Source organism: Budorcas taxicolor, chromosome 1, assembly GCF_023091745.1.
Source record: "Budorcas taxicolor isolate Tak-1 chromosome 1, Takin1.1, whole genome shotgun sequence".
Classification (NCBI taxonomy): domain Eukaryota; kingdom Metazoa; phylum Chordata; class Mammalia; order Artiodactyla; family Bovidae; genus Budorcas; species Budorcas taxicolor.
The window spans coordinates 189,272,912-189,300,527 of NC_068910.1; the positions used below are offsets into that span (position 1 = coordinate 189,272,912).

General features: G+C 38.5%; 1 protein-coding gene across 1 annotated transcript in view; it reads left to right on the forward strand.

Moving 5' to 3' along the window:
- The window catches only part of SLC9A9 (solute carrier family 9 member A9), a 648,823-nt gene that overhangs the window by 177,900 nt on the left and 443,307 nt on the right, over positions 1-27,616 (forward strand). The window lies entirely within an intron of this gene.

The following is a 27,616-nucleotide window of genomic DNA, read 5'->3' on the forward strand; positions in this document are numbered from 1 at the left end:
AGATAATTTTGAAAATTGATTACTATATAATGTTTCAAGCATATTAAGAATAGGGAAAATAGTAAAAAGAATTGTCATATACCCTTCATATTATCAAATTATGATAATAATCAAATTTGGCCAAAGTGTTTTATCAGTATCCTCCTACATTCCTTCTCAGTATGACTGAATTATATTAAAAACAAGTCTCAGACATCGTATCATTTTATTTGCAAATGTTTTGAAAAATGACAGTTGTCATTATGAAACCTAAAAATATTAACAATCTTAATATTATCAAAGTGCTATCCTCTGTTCAAAAAGGCAGAATTTTCTTTTTGTCATTATCATTATTAGTTCATGTAGTAGTTTGTACAAATTAGAACCCAATTAAAGGCTACACATTACAATTGATGGACATGGCATCTAGTATTTTTTTAATCTATATGTTACCCTTCCATCTTCTATTTTTCTTGTCACTTATTTATTGCCAAAAGAAAGGCAAATTGTCTTGTGCTTGAATTAAATATGATTGCTTAAAATGTTCCCCTAGCCTCAGGATCTCTTGTAAACTGATGGTTAAATCTAGAAATTGAATCAGATCAGGGTTCATTGTTTGGGCAAGATTACTTGCTTGCTCTGAGTCTCTACAGAGTCCCATCAGGAAGCACAGAGTGTTTGGTGGCCCAGCTGTCAGTCTGATCCATCACACTGCTGAATTTCTGCTCCAGCAAAGACCACCAGAACACACCTGTAGTTGAATAAGACATGTTTATTACATGTGATAAGGAAGAACCTGCTCACCAGAGGAACACTGGGACCTCTCAGAGGGTGTTAGAAATAAGTTGTTATAGGATGTGGGCTAATGGTTGATGATTTTAGGGAGAGCTTAAGGAATCGGGGTTTTGCTCGGGATTAGATGCTGTCAGAAAGCACGAATGATTGGACATTTTAGTAAATCTTCTCTAGCAGGAGGAAAGACTGAATAGAGCCTAAGCCTATAATTGGTAAAGGAACAGCATCACTCATAACAGCCAGGATAGGGATGCTGTGGTTTGGACAGTGTTCATTATTTGTGTTTAAATGTGATTACCCAATAGTCTTGTTTTTGTCTTGATTCTTTATGGTCACAGAGTGAACTTTTCTGATGTTTCATGTGAAATTGTTTACACTCAACAAGAGAAAACCTGTTCCAGCTGATAGGAACAGGCCAGCTCCCGCATACCAGGGCCTGCTCTTCTCTTTCTTAGAACAGCCCAGCAGCACTGGCACCATGTGGCACCTTGTTTTAAATACAGCACCAGAGCCGATGAATCAGCTTCTAAAATTTAACAGCATCCTCAAGTGGTTTATGAATGCATGCATGCTTTCCTGCTCAGTCACTTCAGTTGTATCCAACTCTTTGTGACCCTGTGGACTGCTGCCTACCAGGCTCCTCTGTCCATGGATTCTCCAGGCAAGAACACTGGAGTGGGTTGCCATGCCCTCCTCCAGGGGATTTTCCCAGCCCAGGGTTTGAACCCACATCTCTTGCGTCACCTGCATTGCAGGTGGATTCTTTACCCACTGAGCCACCTGGGAAACCCCAAGTGGTTTATAGGCACACTAAATTTTGAAATTTAGCTAGTCAAATCAAATCCCAGTCATGGGGAAGTTCTATATTCAAATCCCAATGACCTTCAACCAGACCAATTTACCTGCCTCCTGAGAAATCCATATGCTTGTCAAGAAGTAACAGTTAGAACTGGACATGGAACAAAGGACTGGTTCAAAATCAGGAAAGGAGTACATGAAGGTTGTATATTGTCACCTGACTTATTTAACCCATATGCAGAATACATCATGTGAGAGGCTCAAGCTGGAATCAAGGTTGCCAGGAGAAATATCAATAACCTCAGATAGGTAGATGATACCACCCTTATGGCAGAAAGCTAAGAGGAACTGAAGAGCCTCTTGATGAAAGTGAAAGAAAAGAGTTAAAAAGTTGGCTTAAAACTCAACATTCAGAAAACTAAGGTCATGGCATCTAGTCCCATCACTTCATGGCAAATAGATGGGGAAATAATGGAAACAGTGAGAGACTTTATTTTCTTGGGCTCCAAAATCACTGCAGATGGTGGCTGCAGCCATGAAATTAAAAGACGCTTGCTCTTTGGAAGAAAAGCTGTGACAAATCTAGACATCTTATTAAAAAGCAGAGATATCACTTTGCCGACAAAGACCCATATTGTCAAAGCTGTTGTTTTTCCAGTAGTCATGTACAGATGTGAGAGTTGGATCATAAAGAAGACTGAGTGTCCAAGAATTGATGCTTTGAACTGTGATGTTGGAGAAGCCTCTTGAGAGTGCCTTGGACAGCAAGGAGATCAAACCAGTCAATCCTAAAGGAAATCAACTCTGAATATTCATTGGAAGGACTGATGCTGAACCTGAAGCTCCAATACTTTGGCCACTAATGCAAACAGTTGACTCATTGAAAAAGACCCTGATGTTGGGAAAGATTGAAGGCAGGAGAAGAAGGGGATGACAGAGGATGAGATTGTTGGATGACATCACTGGTTCTATGGACACAAGTTTGAATAAGCTCTGGGAGTTGGTGATGGACAGGGAAGCCTGGTGTGCTGCAGTCCATGGGGTTGTAGAGTCAGACACCACTGAGTGAGCAAACAACAACAAATTTTAGCTAATGACCTTAGTACCCATCAGTGGTTATGCTTGGTCTAGCATGTAGTAGGGGTTACAAACTAGTGCTGTGTCAATTCTATCCTACATTTTTGCATGTATTAGCCGGTACTCTCCCAAAAGAAGTTGTTTTTCAGATCAACCATTTGAGTGCCTGTGATATTATTTAAACAAAAAAATCAGGATAACTTATTGATCTTTGTATTTACTAATTTTCGAAATAATGAATTGTTTCTCTAGCATCTCCCACATATGATCAAGGAGGTATATTTTTTCTTTTCTTACTTTTCTTTTGCTTTTCCTTTTAAAAAAATTATTTATTTTAATTGGAGGCTAATAACTTTACAATATTGTAGTGGGTTTTGCCATACTTTGACATGAATCAGCCATGGGTGTACATGTGTCCCCCATTCTGAAGCCCCCCTCCCACCTCCTTCCCCATCTCATCTCTCCCAGTGCACTGGCCCTGAGCGCCTGTCTCATGCTTTGAACCTAGACTGGCGATCTATTTCACATATGGTAATATACATGTTTCAGTGTTAAAGTATCATATCAATATATGGATTTAAACATAGCTGATATGTTCCCAGCTACTACAGTAATTACACTTTTTGATGATCAAAATATTCCATTTTTGACAACCAGGGGACTCCTCAGATTTCTTCTGCATCCTTTTGCCATAAACCGAAGTCTTTCAGAGATTCCTTATTTTGGTGCAGGACCAGACGTTCCAACCTTATCTTGTATGTTTCCTGTACCCTGACATGGAAACTAACATTTCTCTAAGAAATCTTGGTTCTTTATAAGAGGGAAATTTATTTAGAGCTTAAAATATGGGCACTACATGTTTTCATTGCTATTGTATTGGTCATTGTTTCTTAGATATTTTTATTTGTTTTGAAGGAGAAGTAATATCACAAGTTCATATGAATATTGTTAGTTTCCATTTACGTTTACTTAACTGCCTTGAATTTACTTTGTATTTACATTTTTCTTCTGCTACTTTTCTTCTTTCTGATACATTAATATAATTTCTTATGTGCTTTAAATATATTTTTTCAAGGTTACAATACCCATTATCACTAAAAATATGATTATTGAAAACTGCTTAGGTTTCATTGCAGTTCTTTTTAAACTTTACATATATGCCACTAGGATGAAGAGCTAAAAATTACTGTTTTAAGAGTTCTTAAAATAATCCTCTATGTAGTTATGCCACAAGTCAAATATACAATAATGTTCATGTGCTTCACTTTGCTTTTAATTTCTGTTTTAAAATTAGATTAAATATCTACAGAATTCCAAAATGAAAACAATAGAAAAGAAGAGAAATCTAGCTTTTATCCCTGTCCTCTCTACTCTGATTTTTCAACCATTTTGGCTGGTTTTTAGTTTACTCTTCTGCTTTAAATCTAAGCAAATAAGCATGAATACACCCAACCAGGCACACATGGTTCATCACCTTGCTCTTCTTTAATTAGCAGTATTTTGAAGAGTAATCCATAACAACATATAAAGAGCTTTTTCATTTTCTTTTATAGCTGCAGAGCACTCTGTAGTTTATTCAACTAGTTGTCTGTAGATGGACATTTGAGGGATTTTTTTGTCTTTTGTAATTATTAATGGTGTAACAATTAATAACTTTAATAGCTTTTCACATTTTGCCACTGTTTCTTTGGGACAGATTTCTAGAAATAGGTTAAAAAGTATTTGTAATTTTCCTGGATGCCAAATTCCTCCCCATAAAGTTTGTACCATTTTGCATTCAAACTAGCAATGTATGACATTATGTGTTCTGCACAGCCTTGCCAATGCAGAATTCTGTTACAATTTTTTATTTTTACCCACACAATAGGTGAGGGTTTTTATTTCTCTGTGGTTTGACTTATTACTTTTCTTATTATGAGTAAGATTGAACATTTGCTTATATGTTTAGGGTACATATGCATTTTTCTTGCCGCAAACCAAATGCTTTTAAGTTGCCCTTTTCCTGGTAGGGTTGTTGATATATTTATTTTTTTATATTTCAGAAGCCCTTAATATATTGTCTATAATTTAAGTTACAAATACTTTTTGCAGTTTTTTTTAATGTATTATTTTGCTTATGGGATGTGGGAGTAAAAAGCACTTATTAATGCCTGATGTTGACCTGTTTTCTGGAAGAAGGTGAAATGAAAGTATGTCTCAGATTTGGAACCTGAGGTATTGATTAGAGGATCATAGCTGCAGAGTAGAGTATGGGGATAGACCACTTCGTCTCCAGGCCTGGACACGACTGGCCATGAAGTCATTGCTGGACCATTTCTGGCTACTGTCTCCCAGTGTCAGGGAAATGTAGAAGTCCTTTGGCATCCATGAAAGCAAGGCCTGCAGATAAAGTGTTTGGAACCCATCAGTGACTTCTAGTTTGTTAGGGTTGTTGGGTACTTTGTTTTTCATGGTCAAGTCTCACTTTAGGTCACCTTTGAACAAATCTACATGTTGAAAAAGCATTGTATCCGTTGTTTCTTAGTTCCAGTGCTCATGGCCAAGTTGTTGCAGTCTATGGAATGACTCAGCCAGCTCCAAGCACAAGCTTTGTTCCTCCTGTGACTAGTGATCATTCCTGAGGTTATGTTTACATGACACAGGAGAAGTGATTGAAATCGAAAAAAATATCTGGCTCAGTAAGATGGCTATTAATCTGTATCGTATCAAACAGCTGAGCAGACTGACTTTTTTAAAATACAAAATTGACTCACAGCCATAAAGAGAATCTTGGAAACCAAGTCCACTTTTCAAACCTGGCACAGACCAGCTGTGCAACTTTGGGCACCACTTTACCTCTCTAGATTTTATGGGTTCCTGGAAGTGGAAGATATTCGATCTCATCTTTTCCAGCCACTTCATTTTACAGATGAAGAAACTGACTTTTCATCTGTAAAATGAAAAATTTTGACTAGAGCCTTTTGCAGCTCTAACATTTTGTGATTCTTAAGAATTTCTGTGAGTTTTTTTTTATTTTAAAACAAGTTTTTTTGTTTTTGTTTTTGTTTTTAGTAGTAGTTCAAAGTGAAGCTAAAGCCCTTCACCCAGACATTTTGGGGTTCTAACCCCAACTCAGCAAATGTTAGAGAAGATCTTGGCTCAGATGGTAAAGTGTCTGCCTACAAAGTAGAAGACCCAAGTTCAATCCCTGGGTCAGGAAGATCCCCTGGAGAAGGAAATGGCAACCCACTCTAGTACTCTTGCCTGGAAAATCCCATGGATGAAGGATCCTGGTAGGCTACAGTCCATGGGGTCGCAAAGAGTCAGACACGACTGAGAGACTTCACTTTCACTTTACTTTCACATAGCAGAGACCCACAGATGAACAGAAATACTTAAGCTCCCTTCTATTCTGGGAATTAATTGTTATATTAAAACATACTGAGTATACTCTCTGCTAAATTGGTACAATTTAAGATCTTCAACAACCTTTAAACACCTAGTTAATCTTATCCCACAATTACACATTTATTGCCTAAATTATTGTGACTCACTAATGAGAACCTATGCTTGCTCTCCAGGTCTGATTTTTCTTGGCTTTCTTTAAATTAATTCTTTCCCATTTAGCCTTAGCTAAATCTTAGCTAGGTGTTATTAACTATCCATATTTTTCTTTTATAGATACATATTTAGACTTAAATCTAATTCTTCCTCCATGTTTCCGACTCTCTTCAGCCAATTTTCGGTTTACCTCCAGTTAGGATGATTTGGCTGTTATTTGATTGATTTAACTTCCTCCTTTCCTCTCTGATGAAGATCTTACTAATGATGTAAAGGTCATCAGCATCCCTTAACAGAAAGAGTGGATAAGTAAAGGCAGAGGCCCCAAAGAGACTGTGTATAAGAAATTGCAGGGTAGAGGAAGAGAGAAATACTTAGAGGGCTTGGTCACTGAACTAGCTCATCTTCAGTTGTGTCCCATATGTGTGTGCTAAGTTACTAGGTCATGTCTGACTCTTTGTCACCCCATGGACTGTAGTCCCCCAGGCTCCTCTGTCCATGGAATTTCCCAGGCAAGAATACTGGAGTAGGTTACTCGTTCCTCCTATAGGAGATTTTCCCCATCCAGGGATCAAAGCTGCATCTCCTGTGTCTCTTGCATTAGCTGGTGAATTCTTTACCACTTAGCCCACCTGGAAAGCCCCAGGTTTATTTAAACAATAATAACAGGAGGATGGGGAAGAGAAGAGAAACAACTCATAACATGGCAATACTGTAGGGTAAAATTCTCAGCAGCTGGAAATAGATTCCATAGTTAATATCCTTTACTTGACAAATGGTCAAAGCCTATCAGGAAACCCTCTGGCCTAATATTATCATCCTGTCTCTTTCCTCATTGACTTGGGTTCCAGTTTGGTAAATTTAGATTATCCAAGATAATGATTTTTATTATTAAGTTTGAAAAATCCCTTTATATGGAGTGGGTGAGACAGAGAGGTCATCAGTGTATGTAAAGACACTTGGGAATCACAATGTACCTGTGTGCTATTCTTTGAACATGTCAATCTTAATTTTTATTAATGACTAGTCAATTTACAATGTTATATTAGTTTCAGATGTACAACAAAGTGATTCAGTATTTTATATATTATACTCCATTTAAAGTTATTGCAAAATAGCAGTTATATTTCCCTGTGCTGTATAATATATCCTTGCTGTTATTTTATACATATTAGTTTGTATCTCTTAATACCATACTTACATCTCGCCCTTCCTCCCTTTTTCCTCACTGGTAAATACTAGTTTGTTCTCTATATCCGCAAGTTTTTATCTGTTTTGTTATATATATTCACCTGTTTTATTTTTTAGACTGTACATATAAGTGATAATATGGGCTTCCCCGGTGGCTCAGACAGTAAAGAATCTGCCTGCAATGCAGGAGACCTGGGTATGATCCCTGGGTTGGGACAATCCTCTGGAGGAGGGCATGGCAACCCACTCCAGTAATATGACCTGGAGAATCCCCATGGACAGAGGAGCCTGACCGGCTACAGTCCATGGGGTCAGAAAGAGTCAGACATGACTGAACGACTGATCACATAAGGAATAACATAGTGTATTTGTCTTTCTCTGACTAATTTCACTAAGCAGGATACCCTGTAGGTCCATCCACATTGCTATAAGTGGCAGAAAATTTCTGATGGCCAAGTAATAATCTGTTGTGTATATAAACCACATCTTCTTTAACCATTTGTCCATAGCTGGACACTTAGGTTGCTTCCATAACTTGGCTATTGTGAATAATTGTGTTATAGATATTGAGGTACATGTATCTTTGGAATTAGTGTTTTCATTTTCTTTGGATATATACCCAGCAGTGGGATTGCTGGATCATATATAGTTCTACTTTCAGGTTTGGAATAATCTTCTATACTGTTTTCCATAGTGGCTGCAACAATTTACAATTCCACCAGCAGGTTACTAGAGTTCCCTTTTCACCACATCCTTGCCAACATTTGTTATTTGCAGAATTTTTGATGATAGCCATTTTGGCAGGTGTGAGATGATATCTCATTGTAATTTTGATTTGCATTTCTCTGATGATTAGCATTGTTGAGCGTTTTTTCGTGTACCTATTGGCCATCTGTATATCTTCTTGGAAAAAAATGTCTATTCAGGTCTTCTGCTCATTTTTTAATCAGTTTGTTTGCTTTTTGATATTGAATTATATAAACTATTTATTTATTTTAGATATTAACCCCTTATTGGTCATATCATTTGCAAATATTTCTCCCATTCAGTAGATTGTTTTCTTTTTGTCAGTGTTTACTGTTGAAAGCTGTTAAGTTTAATTAGGTCCCACTTGTTTATTTTTCCTTTATTTGTTTTGCCTTAGAAAACAATCCAAGAAAATTTTGCTAAGATTTATGTCAAAGAGTGTTCTACCTATATTCTTTTCTAGAATTTTCATGGTTTACATCCTTATATTTAAATCTTTAATTCACTTTGAGTCTGTTTTTGAATATGGTCTGAGGAAATGTTCTAATCTCATTGCCTTCCTTGTAACTGGCCAGTTTTTCCAGCACCACTTGCTGAAGACGCTATCTTTGACCAATTGTATACTCTTTCCTCCTTTGAATTGAAGTCACTGACTCAATTTCGAAGTGTCCGACTCTCTTTGAACCCATGGACTGTAGCCTACAGGGCTCTTCTGTCCATTGGGTTTTCCAGGCAACAGTACTGGAGTGGGCTGCCATTTCCTCCTCCAGGGAATCTTCCCAACCCAGGGATCGAACCTGGGTCTCCTGCATTGCAGGCAGACACTTTACCATCTGAGCCACCAGGGTGCCTCCTTTATCATAAATTGATTGGCTCTAAATGTATGGGTTTATTTCTGAACTCTCTATTCTTTTCCATTGATCTATGAGTCTATTTATGTGCCGGTACTATGCTATTTTGATTACTATAGTTTTTTGTAGTCTGAAGTCAGAGAGTGTGATACCTCTAGTTTTGTTCTTTTTTCTCAAGATTGCTTTGACAATTCTGGATCTTTGTGGTTCCATATAAAATTTACAATTATTTGTTCTAGTAAAAATGCCATGGTTTTGTTAATAGGGATTGCATTAAATCACTGCTTCAGATAGTATGGCTATTTTAACAATATTACATCTTCTAATCCAAGAGTATGAGATATCTTTCCATTTACTTGTATCATTTTCAAATTCTTTCATCAAGTGTTTTATAGTTTACAGGGTATAGATATTTTACCACCTTGATTTACTTTATTCCTAGATATTTTATTCTTTTTGATGTGATTTTAAACAGTATTATTTTCTTGCCTTCTCTTTTTGATAATTCATTATTGATGTATAGAAAAATAATACATTTCTGTATATTAATCTTGTAACTCTATTAAATGCATATATTAGTTCTAATAATTTGGAGGCTTTAGGATTTTCTGATAGAGTAAGATTTCTCATGATAGAGTAACATGTCATCTGCAAATAGTGACGATTATACTCTTTCCTTTCCAATCTGGATGACTTCAATTATTTTTCTCATCTGGTTACTATGGCTAGGACTTTCAATACTGGGTTAAATAGAAGTGGTGAGAGTGGACATCCTGTCTTTTTCCTGATGTTAAAGGAAAGACTTTAAGCTTTTCACCTTTGAGTATGATGGTATCTGGGACACGCCAGAGGCACAGTCTGGCTGCTGCCTCTGGGCATTTGCATTTGTTGTCTCTTTCTCCTCAATTTCTTCAGGTCTTTGCTCAAATATCACCTCAATGAGATCTTCTCTAAACATCCTATCAAAAATCACACCCTTCATTCCCCCCAACACAGTTGACCCCAAATCATTGTGTTTCCCCACGTTTTCCTTGACTTATATTCTTATACAGCACTAATCACTATTGATCCACTATTTATTTTATTTCCTTATTTTTCCTTATTTTGTGTCCCCTTTGAAAGAGAAGATTTTTTTCTGTTATTTTCACTCTTCTATTTCTAGTATTTAGAATAGTAGGTTTCCAATAAATGTTCATTAAATTGATGACTTAATAAATTTGTGGAAGAAACTGCTAACGTGTGGAGCTTGAAAGGGTATCTCTTCTCAAATATGAAATGTGAAGCAGTTGAATATCCCACCTCACTGTTGGAGATAAGGAGTCTCATGGCCCCAGGAGGGACAGTGACTCAAAATGAAGGTCAAATTCCTAGCACATAGCTGAACTTCAAGTACAAGCTGCATGGAAATATTAATTTTTGTCCTCAAAAAAAAAAAAGAGAGAGAGAGATTCAACTAAAACAAAAATATGTGTCTTTATTCTTGTTCAACCATACAGCCAGTATTTATTTCCCCTTTTTCATTGTTGGTCAGTGGTTTAACACTTTCTAGAAAGCACCAAGCCATAGGTTGTAGACTTGCAGAAGCAGTTATAACAGTGTGGATTTTTTTTTTTTTCTTCAGTCAGAAGAGGTCCAAAATAGGAGCTTCCTTTAGGAAAAGGAAGAACTCAGCACAATACCTTAAATATTAATCACCCAGAAGATGCCAGAAACTCATCCTGGTATTTACAGGACTAACATTTCTTCCAAGGTCTGCAGGAGGCCATTCATTCAGGCACACGTGGACTGTGCATTATTTCACTTCATCAATTTTCCTGTTTCCTATTTGGACTAAAATGTCTTCATTTTATATGATGCTGATGCAGCTGCATTGAGATTCAAATACAGCTGTGCTGTTCTGAATTCCACAAGTGTTAGTCCAGTATTTAAAACTAGAAAAGAATTCTTACTTTGTAGAGTAGTCCTATTTTGTCTTAATAAAGTTAATCCAGGTTGTCCTGATTTAGGTAACCTCAGACAGGGCCTACTCGAGTGTTCCTGTGTCTAACAGGGTGGCCAGAAGCCACACGGGGCTACTTGAAATGACACTGGTCAAAACTGACAGGCTGTATATATAAAATACACCCTAGATTTCAAAAACGTAATGTGAAAAAAGTAAAATATGTCACTGATAATTTTTATAGTGATTATGTTTTGAAATTATAACATTAATTGAATATTGAGTTAAATAACATATACTGGTTGCTCAGTGATGTCCGACTCTTTGCGACCCCAAGGACTGCAGCACACCAGGCTTCCCTGTCCATCATCAACTCCCAGAGGTTGTTCAAACTCATGTCCATAGAGTCGGTGATTCCATCCAACCATCTCATCCTCTGTTGTCCCCTTCTCCTCCTGCCTTCTATCTTTCCCAGAAAAAGGGTCTTTCCCAGTGAGTCAGTTCTTCTCATCAGGTGGCCAAAGTATTGGAGTTTCAGCTTTAGCTTCAGTCCTTCCAATGAATATTCAGGACTGATTTCCTTTAGGATGGACTGGTTGATCTCCTCAGAAGCATCAATTCTTTGGTGCTCAGCTTTCTTAATAGTCCAACTCTCACATCCATACATGGCCACTGGAAGAACCATACCTCTGACTATATGGACCTTTGTTGACAAAGTAATGTCTCTGCTTTTTAATATGCTGTCTAGGTTGGTCATAGCTTTTCTTCCGAGGAAAGTGGAAAGAAAGAAAGTGAAGTCGCTCAGTTGTGTCTGACTCTTTGTGATCCCATGGACTATAGCCTACCAGGCTCCTCAGTCCATGATATTTTCCAGGCAAGAGTATTGCAGTGGGTTGCCATTTCCTTCTCCAGGGGATATTCCCAACCCAGGGACTGAACCCGGGTCTCCCACATTGCAGGCGGATGTTTTACCATCTGAGCCACCAGGGGGGCCCTCTATTCCAAGGAACAAGCATCTTTTAATTTCATGGTTGCAGACACCATCTGCAGTGATTTTGGAGCCCCCCCAAAATAGTCTCTCACTGTTTCAATTGTTTCCCCATCTATTTGCAATGACGTGATGGGACTAGATGCCATGATCTTCGTTTTCTGAATGTTGAGTTTTAAGACAGCTTTTTCACTCTCCTCTTTCACTTTCATCAAGAGGCTCTTTAGTTCTCCTTTGCTTTCTGCCATAAGGGTAGTGTTATCTGCATATCTGAGGTTATTGATATTTCTCCCAGCACTCTTGATTCTAGGTTGTGCTATTAGAATTAATTTTGCCCATTTCTTTTTACTTTTTTAAGGTGGTCACTATGTAATTCTGAATTACACATGTGGCTTACATTATATTTTTATCAAACAGCACTGCTATAGAGCAATATAGATAGGGAACTGTTTTAAGACTAAAGTATGATTTTTCCCAGGTTTGTTGAGATATTATTGACATATAGCATATGTACATTTAAAGTGCACAAGATGATGATTTGATATTCATATGTATCATGAAATGATTACCACAATATGTTTAGTTAACACCTCTATCCCCTCACATAATTACCTTATGCGTATGTGTGGGGGGGAGGGTATCATTCAAGATCTACTTTCTTAACAGTACTCAAGATTATAATATAGTATTGTTAACTATATTCACTGTGTTGTATCTTAGACTCCCAGAACTTATTCATCTTATCATTGATCTCCCCTTCCTCATCTCCCCTTTTCCAGACCCTGGCAACCACCATTCTGCTCTCTGTTTCTATGAGTTCAGCTTTTTTCCATTTCACACAAAACGTGTTCCTTAATAGAAATTCCACAATTTAAAATTGAGCAGAAAAATTAAGCACATGTAAACACACTGCACAAATTATGACTTTTGGTGAAATACAGGCACTTTATTTTTACAAGATTGAACTAATATGTCTGAAATTTTCTTTGTAAAGTCTCTTTTCTTGATCTTATTTTTCTTCTCCAACACATAATAACCCATAAACTAGTTCACATCCATGTTTCAGAAGCAAAGCAAAAAGAAATACAAGTAAATATCTGTCTGATTTCAAATATCACACAACAACCTCTGACTTGAGAGAAGCAGATTAAATAAATTCCTGTCCAAATGTCTCAATTGTGTTCCTTTCCCTTAGTAGGCATAAATAATAAGTTCTCAAAGTCTGACAATCTGAGTTGTTTTTTTAATGCCCATTACTGTTTTGCTTTATGTAGCTTGTCAGAAACTCAGGAAACTTGACGTTTATTTTGTTAGCTCTGTTTCAAAGTAATTTGATGCATTTAATGTCCCTAAATTGGCGGGACTCAATATCAGGAATAAATATTTATCCCAAAGTAATGAAGAGGCTACCTGTGTAGGTAAAATACAGTTGGTAAAATACAGTTGTTATTCTTTTTATTAAATTTAAAAATCAGGTTGATGTAAATTATTAGTTCAGTGCTCCAATTAAGGTCAAAATAAACATAGTGCTTAACAGAATCCATTGGTTTTTCTTTTTTTGTTTTGTTTTGCCCATGCCATGTGGCTTGTGGGATCGTAGTTTCCCTAACCAAGGATGAAACCTGGGCCCCCTGCAGTAGAAGCACAGAGTCCTAACTACTGGACTATCAGGGAGTACCTGAGAATCCATTTCTTTATTGACTTTCCTAGTGGCTCGGATCGGAGAAGGCAATGGCACCCCACTCCAGTACTCTTGCTTGGAAACTCCCATGGACGGAGGAGCCTGGTAGGCTGCAGTCCATGGGGTCGCTAAGAGTCGGGCATGACTGAGCGACTTCACTTTCACTTTTCACTTTCATGCATTGGAGAAGGAAATGGGAAACCACTCCAGTGTTCTTGCCTGGAGAATCCCAGGGATGGGGGAATCTGGTGGGCTGTCGTCTATGGGGTCGCACAGAGTCGGACACGACTGAAGCGACTTAGCAGCAGCAGTGGCTCGGATGGCAAAGAGTCTACCTGCAATACAGGAAACTCAGGTTTAATCCCTGGGCCAGGGAGATCCCCTGGAGAAGGGAATGGCAACCCACTCCAGTATTCTTGCTAGAGAATTCCATGGACAGAGAATCTGACAGGCCAGCATCCATAGGGTCATATAGAGTCAGACAATACTGAGTGACTTTCACTTTCATTTCTTTTTAAATAATATTTAATGACTAGAACTAAGAAAGCATCTACAGATGTATCAAAGTACAGAAGGTCTAGTGAGTTTTGCACAGTGTACAATAAATATTTATTGAATAAATGTGATGGTCATTGAATATTGGTTAGAAACACTGTCCCTGGCATGTTTAAATCCCCATCTGTCTGACCCATTTGAGCCCCAGTTAATGATAATAATAAGACTTATTTTAAAGGTTCTTTATAAGAATTAAATGAGATCACAATTTTAAAACTGTTGTCATTTTTATGCCATTCTAAGCTAAGGCTGCTATTTTACCATCAGCAAGCAAAACATGCATATTTTTGCTTATTTTTCTAGTAACAGTAATGGCTTCCCATAAATCTACATACTTATTTAGTTACTTCCCTTGACTGACTCATTTGTTCATGAGTTGGGAATGTAATATATATAATATGGCTATTTTGCTTTGGATAAAAAACAAATATGGGCACAATAAAGGATAAAAATGGTATGGACCTAACAGAAGTAGAAGACATTAAGAAGAGGTGGCAAGAATACACAGAAGAACTATGCAAAAAAGATCTTCATGATCCAGATAACCACGATGATGTGATCACTGGACTAGAGCCAGACATCCTGGAATATGAAGTCAAGTAGGCCTTAGGAAGCATCATTATGAACAAAGCTAGTGGAGTTGATGGAATTCCAGTTGAGCTATTTCAAATCCTAAAAGATGATAATGTGAAAGTGCTGCACTCAAAATGCCAGCAAATTTGGACAACTCAGCAGTGGCCACAGGACTAGAAGAGGTCAGTTTTCATTCCAAACACAAAGAAAGGCAAGGCCAAAGAATGTTCAAACTACCGCATAGCATTCATCTCACACGCTAGCAAAGTAATGTTCAAAATTCTCCAAATGAGGCTTCAACAGTATGTGAACTATGAACTTCCAGATGTTCAAGTAGGATTTAGAAAAGGCAGAGGAACCAGAGATCAAATTGCCAACATCTGTTGGATCATCAAGAAAGCAAGAGAATTTCAGAAAACATCTACTCTGCTTTATTGACTATACCAAAGCCTTTGATTGTGTGCATCACAACAAACTGGAAAATTCTCAGAGAGATGGGAATGACAGACCACTTGACCTGCCTCCTGCGAAATCTGTAGGCAGGTCAAAAAGCAACAGGTAGAACTGGAAATGGAACAACAGACTGGTTCCAAATAGGGAGAGGGGTACGTCAAGGATGTATATTGTCACCCTGCTTATTTAACTTATGTGCAGAGTACATTATGTGAAATCCAGGCTGGATGAACCACAAGCTGGAATCAAGATTGCTAGGAGAAATATCAGTAACCTCAGATATGCAGATGACACTAGCCTTATAGCAGAAAGCAAAGAAGAACTAAAGAGCCTCTTAATGAAAGTGAAAGAGGAGAGTGAAAAAGCTGTCTTAAAACTCAACATTTAGAAAACAAAGATCATAGCATCTGGTCCCATCACTTCATGGCAAATAGTTGGGAAAACAATGGAAACACTGTCAGACTTTATTTTCTTGGGCTCCAAAATCACTGCAGATGGTGATTGTAACCATGAAATTAAAAGATTCTTGTTCCTTGGAAGAAAAGCTATGACCAAACTAGACAGCATATTAAAAATCAGACATTACTTTGCTGACAAAGGTCCATATAGTCAAAGCTGTGGTTTTTCCGATAGTCATGTATGGATCTGAGAAATGGACTATAAAGAAAGCTAAGCACTGAAGAATTGATGCTTTTGAACTGTGATGTTGGAGAAGTCTCTTGAGAGTCTCTTGGACTGCAAGGAGATCCAACCAGTCCATCTTAAAGGAAATCAGTCCTGAATATTCATTGGAAGGACTGATGCTGAGGCTGAGCCTCCAATATTTTGGCCACCTGATGCAAAGAGCTGACTCATTGGAAAAGACCCTGATGCTGGGAAAGATAGAAGGCAGGAGGAGAAGGGGATAATGGAGGATGAGATGGTTGGATGGCATCACCATTTTGATGGACATGAGTTTGAGCAAGTTCCAAGAGTTGGTGATGGACGGGGAAGCCTGGCATGCTGCAGTGCATGGGGTTACAAAGAGTTGGACAAGACTGAGCAACTGAAATGACCTGAACTGAAAACACAAATATATTTATAGATTTATATTTCACAGGTAGAAGATAGCAATCTGTGAAAGCAAATGCCAGACCTTGTCATGTATCCGCATGTATATTGGTATGCGTATCTGTAGTTACGGACATTATTTTCACATGACCATGAAGTGATTATGAAACCTGCAAAATTTCCCATAATACAGTGACATTATCTAATACCCAGTCCACATTCACTTTCTCTAATTTTTTCCTTTTACTTCAATCAGAGCTTCACATTTGACTTCTAGGTATTGTATATCTGTGTTTCCCTCTTTCATGCCACCACTTTTTGTGCTATTGAGTTATTTAGGATGTTGGTCAGCTGTATAGGATGTCCCACAATCTAGATTTGTATATTACCTTACCACAAGTGTCATTTTATTTTTCCCATATTTCTATTTTGAGAGTTAGTTCAAAAAAATCTTCATTAGATTCAGGTTCACCAATTTTTCCAAAAATACTACATAGGGGGTTCTGTATAGCTTGTGTTGCACCACATCAAAAGTTATACATTCTCTGGTGTTGACTTTCAGTGACCAGTTGGGTTCAAGTGGTCATAACCTGATTCCATGTGATTAAAGACTTATAGTGTGGAGATGTTATGGGGAGGGAGGTGGGAGGGGGGTTCATGTTTGGGAACGCATGTAAGAATTAAAGATTAAAAAAAAAAAAAAAAGACTTATAGTGTGGATACTACCCTGAATTATCTGGGTTGCCTCAAGCTTCTCACCTGCAAGCATGCTCAGGCTTGTCTGACTCTTTGCAGCTCTGTGGACAGTAGGCTGCCAGGCCCCTCTGTCCATAGAATTTTCCAGGCAACACTATGGAGTGGGTTGCTATTTCCTCATCCAAGGGATCTTCCTGACCCAGAGATTGAACCCTTGTCTTCTGCATCTCCTGCATTGGCAGGAGGATTCTTCTGCCACTGAGCCACCTGGGAAGCCCCATCACACGGTCTCTAAAAGCTAGAGAACCTTTCCTGGCTATGATCAGGGATAGATGTGACTATGGAAGACACACAGAGTGAACAATTTTCTGGTTTTGAAGATAAAGAAAAGGGGTTATTGACCAAGGATCATGGAGAGTGGTCTCTAGAAGCCAAAAAGGACAAGGAAACCAGTTCTTCTTCAGAACCTCCAGAAAGTCCTGCTGACACCTTGACTTTATCCCATGGAGACTCATGTTAGACTTCTGACATCCAGAACCATGAGAGAATCCATTTATGTTGTTTAAAGCCACTGAGTTTGTGATAGTTTGTTATAGCAACAATAGAAAACTAATTTTTAAGTGTTATGAAATATATACCTAGATTTAAATATCTTGAATTATCTCATGAAACTTTTTATAGCTTCTCTCTTGGACCAAATATCAAGACAATATCTCCACATTCCTTTTAGATGATATAAGGAATTCCTTTTAGATGATATAATGAATAATTTGAAATAATAAAAGTATAGGATATTTTTGCAGAAAGAGGCTTTAGGAATCATTTGATGTAACACTCTTAACTTTACAAAAGACCAAACTAAGGTTTAGAGGTGAATGACTTGATCCTAAGACAGTCATGTCAAAACAACATTATAATCACTCCAAAAAATTTATGAAGGTCTGCAGTGAGTTCTGGGAAAGTGATGGCCTTAACTTGACTTCTTTGCTTTAGTTACACACACCAACATACTTGATTTTGCTAAAATCGAATAGATGCCTATATGCATCCGAGGGCTGGTGAAGCCATGAGCTCAGCACAGGTGAGGTAACAAGCACTGAACTTTCTCTACCATGAGGAGAATGAGCATCTAGGTGCCATCTTCACAGATGCTTCAGTTGGCCAACGGAAAGCTATGAATATTCACCAAAGGTTTGGGTTTGCGGAACTCTGTGGATCTTGGTGATGAAAAAGGAGGAAGAGGTTGAACAGCTCGCTCCTGTGTGAGTGAACTTAGTCTCCTCGATTGCTGGGCAAGGGGGTAGCCTCCTCACAAGTGCCTGAGGGTAGCCCACCTGCTTCTACACCACTGGCCGACTTTCTGCCACTTGTGCTGTGCTGTGCTTAGTTGCTCAGTCATGTCCAACTCTGCAATCCCGTGGACTATAGCCCGCCAGGTTCCTCTGTCCATGAGGGTTTTCCAGGCAAGAATACTGGAGTGGGTTACCATGCCCTCCCCCACGGGATCTTCCCAACTCAGGGATCGAACGCAGGTCTCCTGAATTGCAGGCAGATTCTTTACCATCTGAGCCACCAGGGAAGCCCACTTTCTACCACTTACAGGACTGCTATTTGTAGGGTAGTCCAACAGTGTTAAACTCCAATAACCCAAGAAAGAAAAATAAAAACACAACAGGGCTTTTTAGCAGCCTGAGGGAGGAAGATCAGTCGAAACAAACAGAGCACGCTAAACTTCCGAAGCAGCCAGAAGACAATTTGAATAACATTCTTATGAGAAAAGTTAAGAGGATTGGGGGTCGAGGGGGGGTGGTGGATAAAATTCATGATTTTTCAGAGTAAACAACTGGATAGATAAATTAAAGGATGATACAGTTAAGACTTTCCCTTCACAAGAGACAATTATCTGGCCCCAAATGTCAATAGTTCGAAAATTGAGAAACCCACATTAGCTAATTTCTTGGGTCAAGGTTTAGACCCTTGGGGAGAGACAGCATTGGTAATCTGCCAGCTTCAGGATTTGTATGGAAAGAGAACGCCTTAACTCATCACCCCAGGTCTTTTGTACTGGTCTGATATTACTGTCGTGAACACCTGTCCTAGTGTTTAGCTAACTGTGTATGCTTTGTGTGGCAAGGACCTGGGCAATAATTACTCCACGAAAAACAAATGAGCCAAAAGGGTGGGGCTTATATATATATATATTTTTTTTCCTAATTTCTTTTCACTGTTGTGTCCAGCTGCCTTTTCCGGAATCTGATGGACCCCTCCCACCTCCCTCACCTCCCTTCCACAAGCTACAGTTCAAAACCACCTTATTTCTTCCTGAGCACTTCTCATGGTTTTTGTTGGTATTATTATTATTATCTGTTTGTTACAATTCCATTTTCTTTGTATAATTTCTCTATCAGTGATTTAGGGGAAGAAACCAGTAGTTTATACTAGCTTATCGTCTTGGTGATAGGAAGGATGTACGATAAATATCCCACTTTTGCCTAAAATAATATCAAAATTTAATGCAGTTCTCATGAAAATCTAACATTTTAAAAATTGGAACGGGATAAAATTATCTTAAAGTTTATAAATTAGCATAAAAGCATGAGGGCAACTGCCTAACCAGATGTAAGAATATACGACAAAGCTATTATAATAAAATTAATATGGTGCTGGCCTAGGAATAGGGAGATCAGTTGGAAAACAATAGAGGATCTAGAAACAAGTCTTGGTATAAATGAGAATTTGAGGAATCGTGTTTTAGTTCAGTGGGGAAAGGATTGTATATTTAACAAATGGTACTTGCACAAATGGCTGGCTATCCATTTAAGCTAAGTCACTTCAGTCGTGTCCGACTCTGTGCGACCCCGTAGACAGCAGCCCACCAGGCTCCCCCGTCCTTGGGATTCTCCAGGCAAGAACACTGGAGTGGGTTGCCATTTCCTTTTCCATGAAAATATTCCATAAATGAATTTCAGTAACTCTTAAACATTCCACAAAATTTTCTAAGAACCTGTGAGAGTATAATATCTGGCAATCCTCTCTAAAACAGAAATTCACCTATCTGCTACATTACTGCTGATGATCTGAAATGTACATGATCTCTAAAAAATAACAGTACTGAATAAAACTGAAAGGATCATCCAAGTTCCTACATAATACCAAAGTATTTATCCAGGATTACTGAATAAATCATAGCAATTTGGTATCCTTTTCAGAAAAATATCCATTTAGAAGATTTTAAAATTGGATCCTTATCTAACCATTTGCAAAAATATACCCAGCAGAATTAAAATGTAAATGAAAAAATAAAGTAAATGAACTCCTGAAATAAATTTGTACATTTATATTTGCAAATATTGATAAGGAATTTCTACTTAAAAAAGAATGAAAATCCAGAATCTATAAATAAAGAATAGATATATTTGACTTCATAAAATTGTTTTAAATGAGAAAAGATACCATAAACAAAGACAATAGACAGGCAATAGCTTGGGGAAGAAAGCATTTAAATATAGAGGACAGCGTATCCCTATGTCTATTATATTAAAGCACTTAAAAAGTGACAGTCTGGCAATAAGTAAAAGAAAAATGGGCAAAGACAATAAAGAAGCAATTCCCAGAAGTGGAAATCCTCTTGGGCCACAAATGTGAAAAGTTATTCAAACTCATCAGAAATCATGGAAATGTAAAATAAAGTAACAGCATATCACTTTACCCCTAGCAGTTTGGCAACAATTATAAGGCCAAGAAACAGTCATTGCTAGCAGGGAGGCAGAAAAAAGTGCACTCTTACACATTTCCAGTGGAAATTTAAATCATGAACAGACTTTTGGAAAGCAATTTGGCAACAGCTATTAGAATTTAAAATACATAGCCTCTTCTCCCAGTGATCTGACTCCTGGGAGCCTGCCCCACACAAGTAAAAAGACTAGTTCTTAAGGATATATGGACAGGGATGTTTATTGCAACATTTTTTTAAGTGGGGAGTGGGTTTAAAAAAGAAGCGTAATGAATCCTGTCAATAAGGTGATCTACCCAATGTTGTGTAGCCATTAAAAGGATAAATTAGCGCCCTTCAAGCTAACTTGAGAGTTTTCCAGGAGACATTGTTGACCATGTAAAGCAAAATATGGAAAAGTATATATTATTTTTGATTCAAAATTTTTAAACAATCATCCCATATATTTATGTATAGATAACTAACCCCCATGCCTGTATTAGTATTTACATATATATATATTTATGTATACTTATAAATTCATTTACTTACATTTACAAATATGTAAATACATATTTACATATATGTATATATATACATACAGCAGGACTCAGGAGGTATAACCATAGAAACTGCTTTTCTTTGCCCATTGCTCCTTTAAAAGTATTCTTTTAAAGGGCTACTCGTTTCTTACCTGCTCAAAAACTTTTGGCTTTTAAATTGCAATCAGAATGTCAATTTACCCATGAACATGTCCAATATCATGTAATATTACAAATTTTCAGTTTAATTTAAGACTTCGCCCTACCTTTCCTAGCCAATTGAAAGCAGATATGGTTGAGGTCTGCTTTCTCACATACCTCATCTACCCCTTGCTAGATGCTGTCCTGACTTCTACAAGATGGGAGTAGAGATGAGATAAGGAAATCTTTTATTTGATTAATGATAAGCCACCACTGGGCTTCCCAGGTGGCACTTAGTGGCAAAGAACCCGCCTGTCACTGCAGGAGATATAAGAGGCACAGGTTTAATCCCTGGGTTGGGAAGATCTCCTGGAGGAGGGCATAGTAGCCCACTCCAGTATTCTTGCCTGGGGAATCTCATTGACAGAGAAGCCTGGTGGGCTGCTATCCACGGGGTCCCAAGGAGTCAGACACAACTGAAACGACAGCACGTACACACATAGCATGTGCAAGCCACCATTAGAGCAGCTGGACAGCCACAGCCCATTAGACTTCTCAGGTGAGAGTCAACCAGTATTCCGCTGTATTCGCAAGCTCCCGGGGTCACACCTTAAGCTGTCTGATTGTCCAGACAAAGACACATTTCATTGGATCACGATAAGGTCAAGCACCCCCAGCTCTCCTCTTACTGAAGTGTGAGATTCACAATTCACAAGTGGTAGAACACCATTCACAAATCTTTAGCCTGCTAGGCTAAAGTCTAGAGACCCTTTCACCTTCTTAGGGTAGGTGAGAAGTTTAAAGGAGTCATGTAACTGGTTTTTGGATAAGTACTTTAAAATTGTGCATCTCACTGTGGAAAATGTGAAAATATGGTTTCTTTGCTTTCAGTTTAAACTTCTGATTTATCTGTTATAAATGCATGTGTATGTGATTATTATAAACAGACTTCTCGTATGAAGAGATATTGTTGGGACATATACTAGATTGTAGAGTTGGATTATTTGGAAAGGAAAGGAAGAGATGGGGAAAGGGAGTCATGCCAAAACAGAAAAAAAAAAAAAGCTATTAAAACAAAGCAAACAGGGCTTCCCTGGTCGGGTGAAGAATTCCCCTGCTCATGCAGGAGACAAGAGTTTGCTATCTGGTCTGGGAAAATCCCACATGCCTCAGAGCAACCAAGCCCATGTACCACAACTACTGAGCCTGTTCTCTAGACCCCAGGAGTCACAGCAAGAGGGGCCACTGCAGTGAGCGGCTGGAGCAACTCAAGCAGAGAGAAGCCCCCACTCAAAGAAAGTAGCCACCACTGGAAAAGAGCCTGTGCAGCGACGAAGATCCAGAGCAGTCAAAAATAAAATGAAGAAAGAAAATTTTTAAAACTCAAAGCAAACAAATAAACAAGAATATTTACAACGTGATATTTCTATATGGATGCACCCATATGGAAGCACATCTATGTATGTAAACAAGAAAATTTCAAATTTTCATAGAAATGGGATAATAAGGATTTTTAATATATTGTTAGTAAATTACTATGATGTGTACTGAGAAGATTTTAAAGGCATATCTTCAAACTCAATATATTATGTATACCATGAATTTAAAAAAATGCAGTGACTGCGTACATATTATGTAAGCCACATATCTTGACTTGCTCCAGCAACTGAAGTGTGCTAAGAATCCCAGGTGCCTGATGAAGCCCTTAGCACTGGGTTTTCGTTTTCACAAGGAGACTGCTGGCTCATGTTAATTGAATTTACAATATTCATTCTGGCATTATCCTGTCTGAAGCCCAGATTAAATGCATGGATGATAATTCATTTATTGAAATTAGAAGCCAGGAGGAATGTAGATACAAAGTCTCTGCTTTACTAATATCAAGCCCAACTAGCTCCTACTTGATAAGTGTTGGAGCACCATGTTATTTATATTGTGGGGCACTAGGAGAAGGAAATGGCAACCCACTCCAGTGTTCTTGCCTGGAGAATCCTAGGGACGGGGAGCCTGGTGGGCTGCCGTCTATGGGATCGCACAGAGTCAGACACAACTGAAGCAACTTAGCAGCAGCAGCAGCAGGAGATCTAAGGTCTAGTTCAGATCCTGCTACTAACTTACAGGGCAAATTCAGGTGCCCACTTAACCTTTCTGGGCTTAGTTTCTTCATATATATTTGCTGAGAGGAATTAGAAGATTGCTGAGGTCACTCACTTTCTGTTTTCCGTTAGTGATCCTCCAACTTGAGCATAGATAAAACTCCTATGTAAAATGCATGTTGCCGGGCTCTGCTTCCAGAGATTCTGATTCAGTAGGTCCAGCTGGGATCCAGAACTACAGTTCTAACAAATGTCCAGTGATACTGATGATCCTAATCCAGAAGCCTATGAGTATCAGAATTGATGAATGAAACATTTGCATTTCTGAGTATACCTGGTGAATCAGAGAGAGTGAAGTAGGCTTGGTACTGATGTTTTTCAGTTCAGTTCAGTTGCTCAGTCGTGTCCAACTCCTTGCAGCCCCATGGACTGCAGCACGCCAGGCTTCCCTGTCCATCACCAACTCCTGGAGCCAACTCAAATTCATGTCCAATCGTGTCAGTGATGCCATTCAACCATCTCATCCTCTGCCGTCCCCTTCTCCTCCTGCCCTCAATCTTTCCCAGCATCAGGGTCTTTTCCAAGGAGTCAGCTCTTTGCATCAGGTGGCCAAAGTACTGGAGTTTCAGCTTCAACATCAGTCCTTCCAATGAATATTCAGGACTGACTTCCTTTAGGATGGGCTGGTTGGATCTCCTTGCAGTCCAAGAGACTCTCAAGAGTCTTCTCCAACACCACAGTTCAAAAGCATCAATTCTTCAGCGCTCAGCTTTCTTTATACTCCAACTCTCAGATCCGTACATGACCACTGGAAAAACCATAGCTTTGACTAGAAGGATATTTGTTGGTAAAGTAATGTCTGCTTTTTAATATGCTGTCTAGGTTGGTCATAGCTTTTCTTCCAAGGAGCAAGCATCTTTTAATTTCACTGGTTCAGGCACCATCTGATGGTTTTAGGCTGAGATAGATATCAGTACACACAGTTGTAGGACATTTGTGTAATTCCAAGGGTGGCAAAACTTACTTTATAGTGTAATTGTAGTAAAGACAAATATTCACTGCAATATATGTTCCCTCCTCAGAGAATGTGAACTGTAGCAGTCCTAGCTCCCAGGAGATCACAGAAGTGTAGAAAGCCTCTACACTACACTACACTACATTGCTGCTAGAAAACCTCTGAAGCTTCCACCTCTGTTGACCTTCCTTTCTCCTGGCAGTTTCCGTTACCCAGCTTTCCCTGCATGTGCTACCTAAAGTTGCAGCTAGGTGTCACTCTAACTCTGGGGAGTGTTGGTCTAAGGGTTAGAGGTGTGAGCCAGGGTACTGGGGAATACATTACCAGCTCCTATGTTTGTGGGTTAAAGCATTTAACAGAGCACCTTGGAAATTCTCCACATAAAAGGATCACAGCTTGGGATGGATCATAGACTTTCAATTCCAAGAGGAACTGTCACTAAAAATAAAACAGGTACATGATGGTGTAGGTTGTTGTTCAATTTCTCAGGTGTGTCCAACTCTATGTGACCCCATGGACTGCAGTGCGCCAGGCTTCCCTGTCCTTCACCATCTCCTGGAGTTTGCTCAACTCATGTCCATTGAGCCAGTGCTGCCATCCAGCCATCTCATCCTCTGTCATCCCCTTCTCCTCCTGCCTTCAATCTTTCCCAGCATCAGGGTCTTTTCCAAGGAGTCAGCTCTTCATATCAGGTGGCCAGAGTATTGGAGCTTCAGCTTCAGTCCTTCTAATGAATATTCAGGATTGATTTCCTTTAGGATTGACTGGTTTGATCTCCTTGCAGTCCAAGGGACTCTCAAGAGTCTTCTCCAACACCACAGTTCAAAAGCATCAATTCTTCGGTGTTCAGCCTTCTTTATGGTCCAACTCTCCATACATGACTACTGGAAAAACCATAGCTTTGACTAGACGGACCTTTGTTGGCAAAGTAATATCTCTGTTTTTTAATATGCTGTCTTGGTTTATCATAACTTTTCTTCCAAGGAGCAAGCATCTTTTAATTTCATGGCTATAGTCACCATCCACAGTGATTTTGCAGCCCACAAAGATAAAGTCTGTTACTGTTTCCATTGTTTCCCCATCTATTTGCCATGAAGTGATGGGCCCGGATGCCATGATCTCAGTTTTTAAATGTTGAGGTTTAAGCAAGTTTTTTTTTCACTCTCCTCGTTCACCTTTATCAAGAGACCCTTTAGTTCCTCTTTGCTTTCTACCATAAGGGTGGTGTCATCTGTACTTCTGAGGTTATTGATATTTCTCCTGGCAATCTTGATTCCAGCTTGTGCTTCATTCATCCAGGCATTTCACATGATATACTCTGCAAAGAAGTTAAATAAGAAGGGTGACAATATACAGCCCTGGTGTACTCCTTTCCCAATTTGGAACCAGTCTGTTGTTCTATGTCTAGTTCTAACTGTTGCTTCCTGACCTGCATACAGATTTCTCAGGAGGTGAGTGAGGTGGTCTGGTATTCCCATCTCTTTAAGAATTTTCCAGTTTGTTGTGAGCCACATAGTCAAAGTCTTTAGCATAGTCAATGAAATAGAAGGAGATTTTTTTTTTTTAATTATCTTGCTTTTTTTGATCCAGTGGATGTCGGCACTTTGATCTCTGGTTCCTCTGCCTTTTCTAAACCCAGATGGTATAGGAGAGTTATCTAAAAATGAGGTCAGTATAGGGCCTTCCAGTGGCTAGATTATCGTGGATATTGCAAGCATCTGTTCATTAAGGTAGAATCAGTGTGATGGATGAATGGAGCACCACACTTTAGTGATTTAGCTTCTTTGAACTTCATTTTCCATGTCCTTAAAATAGATACTGCAACAACAAAACATCAAGTACCTTCAATTTCTTCACATAATTCTTGTGAGATCAAATGAAATGTTATCTGTAAATTGATAGGTATTATTAAACAAATTTTTACCAACAATGAGTTGTTCTGAGTCACTTTATTGACCATTTAGATGACACTGTCATAGCATTCTTATTTGTTTACAATTTAACATGAAATCGCCAGATATCCATTCTTTTCTTAAATAACCAAGATGAAGCAATTGTTTTCTTGTGATATTCCATTACTTCTCCACCCACTGTCATGGTAAATGCTAGATATAAAAAGTTGAAAAAGAAACAATCAAATTGTACATATCTTTGTGTAACTTCTAGAGTGGATAGCCTATCCCGTCTCCAGCAGATCTTCCTGACCCAGGAATTGAATCGGGGTCTCCTGCATTGCTGGCGGATTCTTTACCAACTGAGCTATGAGGGGAGCCCTAATAGCGTCTAGTGTACCTTATTTATTTATGTTTATTGAAGAATAATAGATTTACAATGTTGTGTTAATTACTGCTGTACAACAAACTGATTCAGTTATATATATATTATATATATAATATATATATAATCCTTTCTAAATGTTCTTTTCCATTATGGTTTATCAAAGAATATTGAAAATAGTTCTCTGTGCTAGAGTAGGACCTTGTTGTTCACCCATCCTATTTGTAGAATCTTACGTCTGCTCACCCCAACCTCCCACTACATCCCTTCCTCAAACCCTTCCCCCTTGGCAAACATCAGTCTGTTCTCTCTGCTCATGATTCTGTTTCATAGATGAGTTCATTTGGGTCACATTTCAGATTCCGTATATGAATAATGTCATATGGTATTTGTCTTTCCCTTTCTGAATTCCTTCACTCAGTGTGATAATCTCTAGTTGCACCCATGTTGCTGCAAATGGCATGATTCTGTCTTTTTATGGCTGAGTCGTACTGCACTGTATGTGCGTACCACATCCTCTTTATCCAGTCATCTGTCAATGGATAGTTAGGTTGTTTCCATGTCTTGGCTATGGTAAATAGTATTGATATGAACATAAGCATGCATGTATCTCTTTGAATTATGGTTTTGTCCAGATAGATGGCCAGCAGTGGAATTGCTGAATCATATTTTCCATTTTCTGAGACAGCTTCCCATAGTGGCTGCACCAACTTATATTCCCATCAACATCTAGGAGGGTTACCTTTTCTCCACACTGGTTCCAGCATTTGTTATTTGTAGATTCTATGACGATTGCCATTTTGACTGGTGTGAGGTGGTACCTCGTAGTTTTGGTTTCTTTGTTGTTTAGTTGCCAAGTTATGTCTGACTCTTTGCAATCCTGTGAACTCTAGCCCACCAGGCTCCTCTGTCCATGGGAT